Source organism: Falco punctatus (assembly GCF_963210335.1).
Source record: "Falco punctatus genome assembly, chromosome: Z".
Lineage (NCBI taxonomy): Eukaryota > Metazoa > Chordata > Aves > Falconiformes > Falconidae > Falco > Falco punctatus.
The window spans coordinates 80,463,779-80,477,277 of record NC_137586.1 but is presented as its reverse complement, the minus strand read 5'-3'; the positions used below and the strand labels follow the sequence as shown (position 1 = coordinate 80,477,277).

General features: G+C 39.6%; 1 long non-coding RNA gene across 1 annotated transcript in view; it reads left to right on the top strand.

The window, feature by feature from the left end:
• Nucleotides 1–647: 647 nt before the first annotated feature.
• LOC308056326 overlaps nt 648–13,499 on the top strand; it is a 102,891-nt gene continuing 90,039 nt past the window's right edge. Inside the window, exon 1 of the long non-coding RNA XR_013924784.1 lies at nt 648–12,512. This is a non-coding gene — a long non-coding RNA (uncharacterized lncRNA). The remainder of the gene's footprint in view (nt 12,513–13,499) is intronic.

The window sequence follows — 13,499 nt, the reverse complement described above, 5'->3', positions numbered from 1 at the left end:
TATAAGAGAAAGTAATTACATTGGATGGACATAATACCTCCTAAACACAAGTGTACTCTAACTTGCATTGCTACAAACTCTAATTAAGGGACTTCTAGCATTCGTGTATTAAAATTCCATTTGCAGGAGCATATAATGCAACATTCAAACTTTGCTCTTTGAAGAAACCCGTATTCAAAGCGTTGGCTAGGAAACAATTCTCTTAAGTTTTTTTCAGCAATAGTTTTCCTTTACCACTACTTTATAGAAATTGTAAAGCTTCTTTAATATATAGAATTACTACTCTGATCTAAATCTCAGTGCTTTTAGTGGAATTACTCTCATCTTACACCAATGCAATATTCAGTGAGAGTCAAAATCCAGGCCATCTTGTGTATGCATAGAGGCCAAACAGAGATGTTAACTGGGGAATAAAACCAGCACATAGTATAGCTTTAATTAGGGTATAAACACAGGAAAACGCCCTAAACCCAGAGACTGATGCATGTATGGCTTCCTGGTTGCCATTGCTTTTTCTAGCTCTTCTTACTCCTTCGATCAGTTAGATCCTTATATAAAAAAGCCTTTAAGAAGCACTTTTTGAATTTGTATCTCAGCTTGCTTTTAAGTACAAAAATAACTAAAAAGTCAGGTTCAAAGGACCCCCCCCCCCAAATATTTTCTTCCTTTACCGTGTTCTTGGGAAATTATCAAAGTTGATGTGTTTCTATGTACATTTTCCAGTTTCAATTAATGTTTCCTCTCCTCCCTAAATGATTTCAGCAGCTCTGAAATATCTGGGCAATATTAGGCACAAATGGCAACCCATGGAACAATTCTGGATTTCCAGAAAAAAGAGGATTTTACCCGGGTCAGATGAAGAATCACATACTAAAGACTCATCCTGAGGAGCTTTGGTCCTGATGTTACAACACTGAAACAAAATTATAACTGTCTGGAAACAAAGAGTAACTAGTCATCATACCTTATAAAAAACCCTTAAAGCTCTGGTGGTAACATCAGGACATGTTAGAGTCTGCTAATGGCCTGAAACTGTAGCCTCTGGGAGAAGTTTATTGCCCAGTGTCTTCTCCAGCATTCACAGCCTCAACACCTAGTATCTCAGCAATGACTAAGAACACTCACCCTTCCAGAATGGTAACAACATTTTGATTTTATATTGTAGTTAAGGAAAAAAACAAAAATGAACAAACTCCTCCAAAATCAATAATCCCTCCCCCCAAAACAAACAAACAAACAAACAAACCAACCAACCAACAAAAACCCAACCCACAAAACCACAAACCAACAAAACAAAACAAAAGAGGAGAAAAACCCAACAGAAAACCAGGTTGTGGTCATAGGTGTTATGACAGTGCTGCCAGTGAGGACAGCTGAATTCAGGGACCTGAATCCCAAGCTGGCAAAGGCTTGAAGTCTGTGGGAGCAGTGCATTGAGCATCTGACAGAAAGAGCACTTTCCTAGCATGATTTCATCAACAATTGGAGCAGATTGGCAGAACGAGCCAAGCACAATCAAGCAGATCCTCTGGGTACACAAGCACATGTGTATTAGAATGACAGGCTCCAATAAACCCTAAATAATCAATATCCATTAATCTTTAATTATCTCATCCTGCTGATACAGTAAGAAAGATATATCAAGAAAGTGCCTTCCACACGCGTTCATTAGGAATTCAAAGATTTAGTAGCTGGTGGTGGTGTTAGGATAATTAGCAGCAAAAAAATGGAAGAAATGTAGGTTGCTATAGCAACACATTCATCATGATCTACAGCATAAACACCCAGATTAATTTACAAGATGCCAGGTAGATATCTGCTTGGCTGACTGTGGTACACACAGACACCACCTTATTTGCTTTTATTAAGGCTTAATCATCAACATTAGAGCTTTCAAAGTACGTGTGCTATCACTGTCAATCACAGAGGAGCTAGATGCTTTTAGGGGCAAATCCACCAGCACAGGATGTTTGTTCCTCTATCTGCTCTGCAGGGAAAAGGGAGGAAGAATAATCTTCCTCCGGAGGCACCCTGAAGCCACTGCAGTGGCCCTAGAGCTGTGGTTGCTCCTATGGGCCATCCAAGTGGTATAGGTTATATTCTCCCTCTGTAGAAAGCCAAACCCAATCCCACGAATCTTAATAATATTTTTCTCTGGCACACTGTTGGGGAAAAAAACCCTCTCCAGGAAGCAGCCTTTGGTGGTGTTCAGCAAGACAGGATGGACAAGACAGGATCCCTGTCTTGGTACGAGTGAGGATACACACTTTGAAAAATCTGAGACTCCATAAGGCCACCGCCTCATTGAAAAAGTGCATTGTCTTTGGAAAAAAACGTAAAATAGACCTTTGAAGCACCAAAGCTTCAAAGAGCTCGGTGGGACAAACAGCTAACGTGGTGCCATAATGACGTAAGCAACAAATGCAATGGAAAAGTGAAAGGAGGAGAGTCAGTACACACTGGAAAACCACAGCAGAGCTGTCCCTCCAAATAAGTAGTTCGATGAAGGTAAATTTTACAGACATGCTGCGGATAACACGGAAAAAAGTGTTCTCTATCACTGCTTTTCTTCTGCTGGTAAAGGCAAATCCTCATGTCCCAACTTGTTACCTCTTGACAGTAAAGACCCTCTGTTTCCACACTGAATTTCCAACATTATTCTATCTTGTTCTCCAAAAAATTTTGAGTATATTTTTATTATATTTTAATATATATTTGAGTATATTCTCCAATTGAGAGTATATTTTGGTCAGTGGTAAAACTGTGCTTAAGGAGCAACACCAAAGGTGCCAAGACTTGTTAGGAGGAAGCTGGTAAGACCCAAGAGTTCAGTTAGAGTTAAATGCACATCCTCGGCAAAGTTATGTGTAAAATTCCCCAGAACTGGCATTTGCTGACAGATTGTGTCCACGATAGTTACGTTAAATCATGCTCATCCCTCCTTTCACACTATGTTGCCTTACCTCCTTCACCACGAGTTGCAAGCTGCATCAACCACGCTGCCTCCCAAACAAGGATGTGTGTTTCTGCTGGTGGCCCTGGCCACCATCCCACGCTGACCCGCACCACTGCCTTCCCTGTGGCAGGTGCAGCTGTTCGTGCAGCTGTGTGGGGAGCCGTATTGAGGAACTAGTTCAGCTGCATGACTGCGTGGCTGCACAGAGCTGCAGGGGATGGAGTCAAAGCTCTCCTTATTGACCCCATGGTCCCCCCTCCCACCTGTCCATCCACAGGAGGTACGTACAGCCCTTCCTTTTAGGGGCTGTTTTCTGACACAACCCCCAAAACCCCCAAGCTCCAGTCCACTAAAGGCAATCAAAAAATACTTTCAACCAGCTGGGAAAGACATAGGAAAGCTAAAAAGTAAGGACACCCATCACGGAAATGAAGAATAAAAATAACAGGTAGTAGAATATGAGGTAGGTAAATACCATTTAGTTGCTAAAAGAACGGAAAAAATAGAGAACATGTATTTCTGAGTCATTCTCTGTGTTACAAAGCACACAGCTCACTCTGCACTGACCCCAAAGCTGGTGACACCATGAGGGCAATTTGACCATGTTGAAATGAAGAGAGTGTTTGCCTTTTACGTCAATGGTCTTATGATTTAAAGAGAAAAGGCACCAAAGGACAACAAAAAAGCCCAACAAACAACAATCACAGAAAGCAGATAACTTGATTGGCTGGGAGCATCTTTCCTCATCATCAGCCATTGCGACGTGTGAGCCTCAAGCAACACATGGCATACCCCCACATAAGTTGCTGAAAAAATGCCATATACATACACAAGCTCCCTTTGTAAAAATATGTAAACATGTCTATCTCTCTAGCATAAGCAACTAGCTGTATTAAGTTGGCTGCAGTTTACTTTAACTGTCAATATATTGTGTAGTACCTACTGGGTCCCTTTTTTTCTGGCTATTCTGAATTAAATAAACCAAGACTCAACACATGTCTTAAAACCGCTGTAGTTTATTTGTAAGGAGAAAGACAGGCCATCAAACTTTCCACAGGAATTTAAAAAATTCATCAGGGAGTCAAAGTCTTTACTTTCTTTCCATTCATATAATTTTGGTTTTGGCTTAACACTTAACACAATATTCAGTTCAAAAGAATATCCTTTGCATTTAAAGTAAACAATGGTTGTTATACAAAGACTTTTAATTTTTCTTCTCCTGCCTTTTACCATTTTATTTCCTTATTCCAAAGCTCTGCTCAAATAACATTATGCCCACTCCATGCCAGAAACAGAATCTGCTTTTCTAATTCAGCTTTTTTTTCAAACCAGCCAGTTCAAGTCATTCCATTTCAACCCTTTGCTGCTAAAGTTTCCCAAACATTTTACTATCTTAAATGGAGTTTTAAATTAGATTAAAAAAATAAGGAATTAGGAGAAAAAATAAATATAATTAAAAACTGATGTGTTCTGGTTTGAAAAATGAAAATAAAACAGGCACAGCTCACAGAAAATGAAGGAATGCTTCTCAAGTCCTGGTTCTAATCTGAGTCAGGTTCGTAGTACAAAAGTGAGTTTGATATTTTCTGTCTAATTAATAGTAGAACTTAGCCCACAAGACACCACCCCACCCTCGACCCCCCTAATTAGGAAACATTTTACTTAGCTCTTATTTAGCATTTCATAAACATTGGGCCAATTTCATCTTTGGGGTAACTTTATTGAAGCCAATGAATAAAGCCAAATATCTAATTAACTGTAAAAATTTGGCAAGTGTACAAGTATTTGGCAAGAAAATATATATTCATCAAACAGTGCTGTGCATATGATGAATTACAGAATTATGTGATAAACTGCCTTTATTATGCCAATAAAACTTTTAGAAAAAACTTTTCTTTAAGACAAATTACACTTTTGGAGAATAGATGACACAGCCGCCTGGTAAAAAGGTATTTCTGACATCTGGTCAAAGGGACCTGCCTTATTATGGCTCTGACATCTATATGAAAACAGCAAATGCAAAGTCCTCCAGCAGATTATTTCTGTCCTATGAGAGCAATTTAGCTGCAACTACACCACCAATTTGAATCCAGGCCCTATAAAAGTCAGTAAAAGTATTTATGATTTCTCTCCTAATGGTACAGATGACTACGAACAGAACAAGCTTCTACTATGACAGTTTTTGGCAATACACATAACTGAAGGCTGGGTAATAGAATATCTGTATATACTTATTGATTGAAAGGATGTAACTTAGAAGTGAAGCATATGATGAAGATAATTTGGCTAGTCTATGTTAGGTCACTGTATGGGGAGCTACTGTATATCCTGTAAGAAATTTGTTTCTAAAGCATGCCTTCCATTACCTACCCTGCAAGACCAACATCTTGAAGCAGACTTCACAGGCAGACCAAAAAAGCTGCACTGAGCTGTGAGACCGTGCCTGGGAAGCTGCCTACTGAGCCGTGGAGAAGGTCTTGTGAAGTTGCTATTCCTCCACCCAACAAAAACTGCAATGGCCATCAAAAACAGAGAAACGGTGGGCAGAGATATTTGCCTTTCCTGAAATCTGACCTGCAGAACAGCTAACGTAAAGAACTCAGTGCTATAGTGAATACAGTAATACAAACCTCTTCGCATTTATAAGCACTAATAAATCTTCTGCGTCCAGACAGACTACAAAATCTGTGGTTACTATTTTTAAAGGACTAGTGAAAAGAAAACATATACATTAAAAAGTATTAGAAGAGATTTTCCTTCTTTAAACATTTGACATAAATATTTGACAATATTTATTCCATATCTCATGCTTTTAAATAGAGTACAGCAATGTTCTTTTGGTGAGTACGTAGGGACAAACTAATATTTTATTGCCTCAGCTCAATTTTATATCATAATTTGGGCTTTATTCTGGACTATATTTACTTATTTTAAAATATTGTTTCTATGCATAAGTACTACTTTTTACTGCTGAAAGGGCTGACTTACGTACAGATGAGATGGTGGACATCCGTGTGCTGGAACTAAGTTAGGCCCCAGAGGGTCTTTCCATTGACTCCTCAGGTCTACCGATGAAAACCTTCTCGTACAGCAGGCAAATATTTTATTTCCAGCCATCACAAAGGAATATTCTAGGGTATAGAAAAGCTCCATACCTAATAAATATATGGGATTTGCATCTGTTCTGACATACAGTAATGAGACATTCCAAGGGATTCCCGTTGCCAGACACCTGCTGCTGCTTCCAACTGCTTTTTGTGCCACCCTTCAGTGGGGAAAAGGCTGAAAACGCTTGTCTGTATTGGCCTGTAGCGTCCTGATGCTTGTTCAGAGGATCCTAAACAGCGAACTGTGCTCTGTGTACCTGTGTAATGGATGCTCTTCTGTCTCCCACTAGCCCCACACAGCCACTGCAAGTCAGGGAGCCAGGAATTGTCTCTAGCAGGGATTATAGAGCTGTGCATCTCCTCATCTTTCAGGACGGGATGTGTGCTGCTTTTTTTTTTGAAGCCCTCATGTAAAATAGAATTAGGTGCTACTCAGCAGGTGCAAGGATTACACAAGCATGTCCTCACTACCCAGCCAAGGAGCAGGTCTTCACAGGAGCTGTGGAGTGAGGTGAGATCATTACACAAAAGATAATAATACGTAATGCTCTTATCACCCCCTCTAAGTGCTGTAGCTGGGCTGTAGCTCTGAAAACTCTCACAGAAGTCTTAGATCAGAAAATAAGTTACTGTGGTATCACTTTGGTAGAGCTTTTGTCTTCCCAGACATCACCTGCCATAAACCAGTTGATTTTCTTTTTTATCTAATAAGATGATACTGGTTTAGGCTTGCTATATATTTTTTCTAGTGCAATTTAAATTCCAACTTAACATAATAGTTAATAGCAACATTTTTACAATAGTAACATTCTTTGCATATAGATTCCAATATCGAGTGTATATAGCTAAGAGGTATATATAGATAAGAAGTAAAATGGTGGTAATTTAAACTGTCAGCCAGAAAACTGCATTTGAGATTCAGAAGATAAGGATTTGGCTTTTTTTTTTTTTTTTTTTTTTTTTTTTTTGTGTGTGTGAGGCAGTCCCATTCTGGAGGCAGTAAGAAAGGAAAAGTAATAATAGCATTGTGCTGCAACTATGGTATCTTTTAAATACGTTGCACAAGAATAACTGATTATGACTTGAGTGTCACAAATTGTGTTGATGAGGCACAGAAAACCAAAGCAAAACAGAACACAATGCCCAAATCCCTAATAGAAGAAAAAATCATCAGAATCGATAGGTTAGATCCTATAGATCAACAGCAAGTCCTGTGAGTGGGCATGTACCCATGTTCTGGTACTTTCTCACAGAGGTTAAAATAATTTGCTGAGTGGGGTTTCTCCCTGTCCCTTGGGTTGAACTGTGTCTGTGCTGTGGGTCTCAGGGAAGGGACTTGACCTGGTCCTGTTGCTGAAGGACACAGCAGGAGCTAGTTTGCAACTAGCGAGATGTAATTTGGATGGTATTTCAGCATTTTGGACCGATGGGAAGAGAATTGCAGCAGCCCACAAACTACGTGTCATCCTGAGATAAATCAGGTTCCTTAGCAATGCCTGGGGTAGCAGAATCAGTGCTTCACTCTCTTCTCACCTCCCTGTGCTGATTCATTTTTTTTGGCGTTGGGACCAGTGCCCATGGCTAAACTTGCTTTTTTATGCAGTTGAGTTGAGCAACTATCCACCTCACCCTTAAACAACAACACTTTTAAAAATTCAGTTCAAACAATGTATTTTGTGTCTAAGAAGTGATTAAACATTAGGTCTAGTTCTGAGCTCTTTGTTCTTTCCTCTAAATGCTAATTATTAAGGTGTTTGTCTGCAAAGAGACAAACAGTTTCTGACTCAACCATACCTCACCTTTTTCTTCTTCCTTGTCTGAAATCTTAATTCAATGTTTATGATGTTTGAAATTTTACCTAATGGCACACAGTAACTACAGACACTGCCTTGTGGAATAATTTAAAAAATAATAACAGAGTAGAAAAACAGCGTGTTATCTAGGGCAGATAATGTGCATTTCACCCACATGTAAAGTGCCTAGCAAGCTGAAGAGCTGTACAAATAAATAATTGATACTGGTAAGACTGATAATAATAATAGCAATAATGAGATAAGAGTTTAAGTACAGATATCTCTATTTTGAATTGAAAGAGGAAGCAAAAGACTTTCTTTGCAGTTTGCAATTGTAATATTTCACTCACACAGTCCCGCTTTTCAACAATCCTGGGCTTTGACAGTAGTAGATCTGTAGCCCTCTTTTAAACAGGTGACTCACTGTGTTGTATTTTCTTAATGAAAGACAAATACAAATGTTCTAAGACTGAGAGTACCTTTTCAAAATGGTACATAGGAGGCATGCACAAATCTTATTCACAAACAGGAATTGATACAGTACCACCCATGCATCACTTTGAAAGAAGCTAACTTCTTAAACCTTAAGTACCTTATTTTGCATTCTTTATTTTCTTTGACATTTTCCTACTGCTTACTTTAAAGTTAATGTATGAAAAAAGAAAGAGCTCAAAGGTTTCCTCATGTATAAAATTCATGTGTATCAGATCAGCTACAATTGAGCATTCAAGTCCCACACTGCTTTTGTAATATGTATTTGATGAATCCATGTTAAAGCCTCATAGGCAAACTTACTCAGAAAGGCAATGGAGAATTTAACAAATTCATTCATCCATACCATCATCAGCTATTACAATGCCGCTGGCTAATCCAGACTACTGAGTAATGTGAACTTTGGCAAACGGGCAGATGAAATACATAGTATACTTTTAGCTAGAATCCCAAAGCTGTTTGGGTACTGGAAAATTTGTGTGCTTGGCAGTGAGGCAGTGAACAGACAACCTGTATTTGTTCAGCTTGCATTCTGTTACTTCTGTTACAATATTAACTTTTCAAGTACTCGTAGATCCCAACTGTGTTACAGTAAGTACTTTGTACAATAGGTAAAACATTTATGCTTCCTAAGTTTTTTTTCCTTCTGATATGGACTACAAACTACCTTAAACTGAATGTTAGCCTGCCTGAATCTCATACCTGTTTTTAGTAGCTGGCTTCAGTGTCCCTCGCACAAAATTCTGGATAGGCAAATCTCAGACATCAAAGCCTTTGAAAACACACACAGAAAGGAAGCGTTTCATATCTGGGAACTTGTATGAGTGACAAGCTCTAACAGTTCCTGCTGTAACTAAGTATATTCAAGTACTGTCATTCTTGCATTTGACACTGATGTAAAGTGAAAAAACCCCCAAATACCAAAACACCACAGACACATAAAATCTATTTGTTAGAGATTCAGACCCAGGGATCTGGGAAGGTCAAAGGACCTTGCTTCCCTTAATGAATCAGAGGGATACTCCACTGAAAATGTCCCTATTTTCTGCAGAAATGCATTATACATTTGTAGGTGGCCAGCAATATTTGTAATGCCACAAGTGATTCGTTCTAGCCAATGGGCTGTAATGAAATACACTCTTTCTCTTGAAACTGTCTCTCTCAGCCAAAATGAAAATGTAAATAATCCAACTGTCTTGAGTGTATCTGTGCCAGTCTACATCAGAAAAATAGTTTGTCCATTGTCTGCCAGAAACTACCCATAGGCAGCTATAGTCTTGTCAAGAACCGGACAGGGACCTGCTCACAGTTTTGTTGGGGGAAAAAAGCTATGGGAAAATGGGCTTGCATCTGGCTTGAGCATAGATGAAGTCAGATTCCTGCATTTTCCTGCAGAGGCACTGGGAACAGTAGCAGAGAGATACACCAGAGCTCTTCATCCAGCACTTTCCGTGAGTAGTAATTGCACAAAAACAACAGAAAGAAAGAAAAAAAATCCCATGCTGAACCAAACCAAAAAAGTCAGCAGTAAAGAAAAGAAGCAGAGAAGCCAGCCATTAGAGAACCAGAGGCTTGTTGAAATTTTTATCTGAGCCTTGCAGTGCTTTTCCATCTAATGTCCGTAACAAGAAAAAATAAAGGGCACTTATACCAGTCTTTAAAATATGATTTTTATTAATATACCATATGACGGGTGTCATACTGGATAAATCAACAATAAACCATGCGTCCAATACCTTTGGAAAATTAAAAATGTGATTTATATTATTACATATTGTTTCAAAAAGTAAATAAGCACGTTATCAATGAATTCAGAAAAACGATAGAGAAAGAGAAGGGGGGAAAAAAAAGGGGAAGCTATTTTTGAAGCCTGTAAAAGCAAATTGGACATAATAACTGAAAGCACTGTTGACATGCACAAAGGAAACATTTCTTAACAGGAAACAGTGTAAAACTCAGTGAGTCAGAAACTTTGTCATGGGTTTTAGGTTTTGCATATATATCATTATTTTGTATGTAAAACAGCCTTGTAAAACACCATGAAATACCCACAGTTTCACCTAACAAGTAACACGCTTATCCAGACCTTGAATTATTGCACTGGCTATCTTTCAGGACCTTAAATATCACCCAGTGTCACTAGCCCTAGTAGTGACAGAAGGTCCAAAGTCAAATGGTTTTTCTCTGCTCTACTTTTTCCAGGCTGGACTTGTTTTTGCATTATGCAACTTCTCAACATTTGGCCCTGAACCTCTGGTAGCCTTTGAAAGAACTTAAGGATTAAAAGTATGAAGACCGAATTGCTCATAAAATTCTTTTTTTTAAAGAACACTAGAAATATATTTCCAGCATAAAATAAAATCCTAGCCTGCCATTGGTATAAGCTTCAGTCTGACACAGAGCAGGGGGCTTATTAACTGAGATGGAAAATATCTAGCAATTGCTTCATTTTCCATCTGATATTGTCACCCTCATTGGCTGCAAGCTATAAAAAATGTGAACTGCCCTAAGGAGTGTAGCCTAAGAAAAGGAAATCATCAAATTTTGCCTCCTCCACAATTCCCATTAATTTCAGGAAAAATTCTTATGAATATTTCTGAGGCCATAATCAGCCTACGTAGCTTCCACACAGAGGATTAAATAAAAGGAACTGGGGGAAAAAAAAACCAAAACAAACACACCAGCCACTGAGGCGGAATTTTCCAAAAAAGCCACTTTTCACCCAAATAATAATACTTAAAAAAAAAAAAAGAAATAGAATAGAGATGAAAACTGGAGACAATAGTGTTTTTGTGTAACATTTCAGTGTTAGCTTTCAAAAGTCCCACAGCGGCCACAGATAGCAGCGAAATGGAGTGGAGGAGGGGCAGAGACATGCTGAATGTGAAATACGTTTTGAGGTGAATAGAAATCAAGGAAATAAGGGTTCTGGTGATGCTGGCAGATGGGTTGCACAAAATTTCATCATCTCAGACATGATTAGAGGGCTGTATCTCAATCAGAAAATGCTGGATGTAGAAACAGGAGGTTGTGAGAGAAAAGTGATTCTGGATCTTTTTGTTGTTGATATTGTTGTTGTTGTACTTCTAGGTATTCTTAGCATCCAGTTAGGAAACTGGTAGGAACACTAGAAGGAACTTCAGAAGGTTTCTTGTATGGTAAAATAGACACAAAGGAGAATTTTACCTTTCCAGATATTTAGAGGTAGGATATAAAAGCAAACCCAGACGAATGCTGGTCTGTAGCAGGAATCCTTCCATACAGCCATAATACAAATAAATGCACTACAAAAAGAAGTCAAATCCTCTGCCTGAACCTGGATTTTAGATACTAACATCTTGCCAGCCATGGTAATAGTATAAATGTAAAGTAGTGGCTGGATCTAAAATCACAGTGTTAAATGTTTTCTTTAATGAGCCTGTACATCAGTTACTTCAGCTATAGGTCAGGTTAATATTTGGTCAATGAGTGACTGGTTTTTGGAAAATGTCCTGGTGCTTTCCTAAAATTGTGTAGATACTATCATGATCTAAAGCCAGGCAGACAGGTAAAAAGCAGATGTGCTTGATGCTGGGACAGTATCTTGGTAACAGAAGTTCAAGTTAATCTATTTAAGGGAATCAGTTGAATAAATAACACTGAATCTCTTCTCCACTTTTTCCTTACAAATCATCTGGTTTCCCTTTTAAAGTTAATTATCCTTGTTAATTACTTCTGAATCCATAGATTGTGTCAAACTCGTTGAACTTATTACTTTTTAATTCGTTCACGTGGGTATTGCCGCTTAGGACTGAAGTGGCAGGAGCAGCCCCTTTGCTCCTCCGGAAGCTCCGCTTGGCTGGTTTCTAGCCTTGCAGATGCCAGGACTGGGGGAGAAGGTAGAAACCTTCTTTCTTTTTGCAAATCCCATGTCGAGATCTGCTCGCATCTGCAAACTCTGGGCTTTGTGGGTGTACAGAGACTCCTGAGATGCTCCTGAAGCAAAGGCTGGTCCCAGCTGGTGCAACTCAACCAGCTTTACTTAGCATCTCCCTGACACATGCTTTTTAGCCTCCCAAAGTGAGCTGGGCAGAAAACAAGCCAGGATCTGTCATCACGTTTGCGAACAGGAGATATGCCCTTCGGATGAGCAACGCTGCAACCAACATCAGAGAGTCCCTGGGGGTGAGCGCTTATTGCCAGTTTTCCTACTTTTCGACTCCAAATGCTCTTATGAACGTGGACGATGTAAGAAGCCCCACGAAACGGGCTGGGCGGATGCAATCCCTCTGCTCAGCAATGGCACATGGATAGCATGGCATCCCTGGAGCTAAATATAGAAGGGCCAAACCCTGCCTCTGTCTCTTTGCCTCCCTGTCCCAACAGATCAGAGGCACGGAGCCTGCAGCTTCCGCTTTCACTCCCTTCACTGAGGGCCTGATTCTGCCAGCCTGGCTCATGTTTAATTGCATCTTCCTCAACAAGCAGCCACCGCTGTGTAGGAACAATGCAGCAGCTGCAGCCGGGTTATCCAGAAAGGGAAGGGGAGAAACACAGGTTTTAGTAAAATCACTGCGTGCAAAGGGGTGGCTTTTGAAAGCGGCCGGGAAGCTCACGGTGCTCCCAGAGGGAGCAGAGTGGTCCTTCGTTCACCAAGGGCATCTGGATTTCCTCTTACAGCCTGATTCCTTATGACTGGCGCTCTAAGTCTTGCCCTTCTGTGACCCTCACTCAAAAATTACTAAATTTTACTAAATAAGTGTACTATTTTTTTTCTATATATTTATGCTATTTTAAAAAACCTAAATATTACTAAATTAAAAAAAAATAAAATCATCCTGACTGTAATAGATTCAGGCTTAATTCCCTGAGAATACTGCAGAGCAGAGAGCTGGCAAACTGAGACTCAAAAGAAACAACATCAGGGCTGGATGATATGCTAAAAAGCAAACATGTTCTGAGGCTGAGGGTCACCTAAATGCAGAGGAGGAAGAGGAGGGTGGCTGTGCTCTGGTACAGCAGGCACACCTTCCTTCCGCTTGCCCAGAGCTGGGAGCATGTTGGGGAGCAGAGAGCATGTTTTTTAGGGAACATTATGGATCATTTAGGGAACAGAAGAGCAATTTCTCTTCACTTTCCCTTGGCTCCTCCCTGGCCATCCCATCTCTTCAC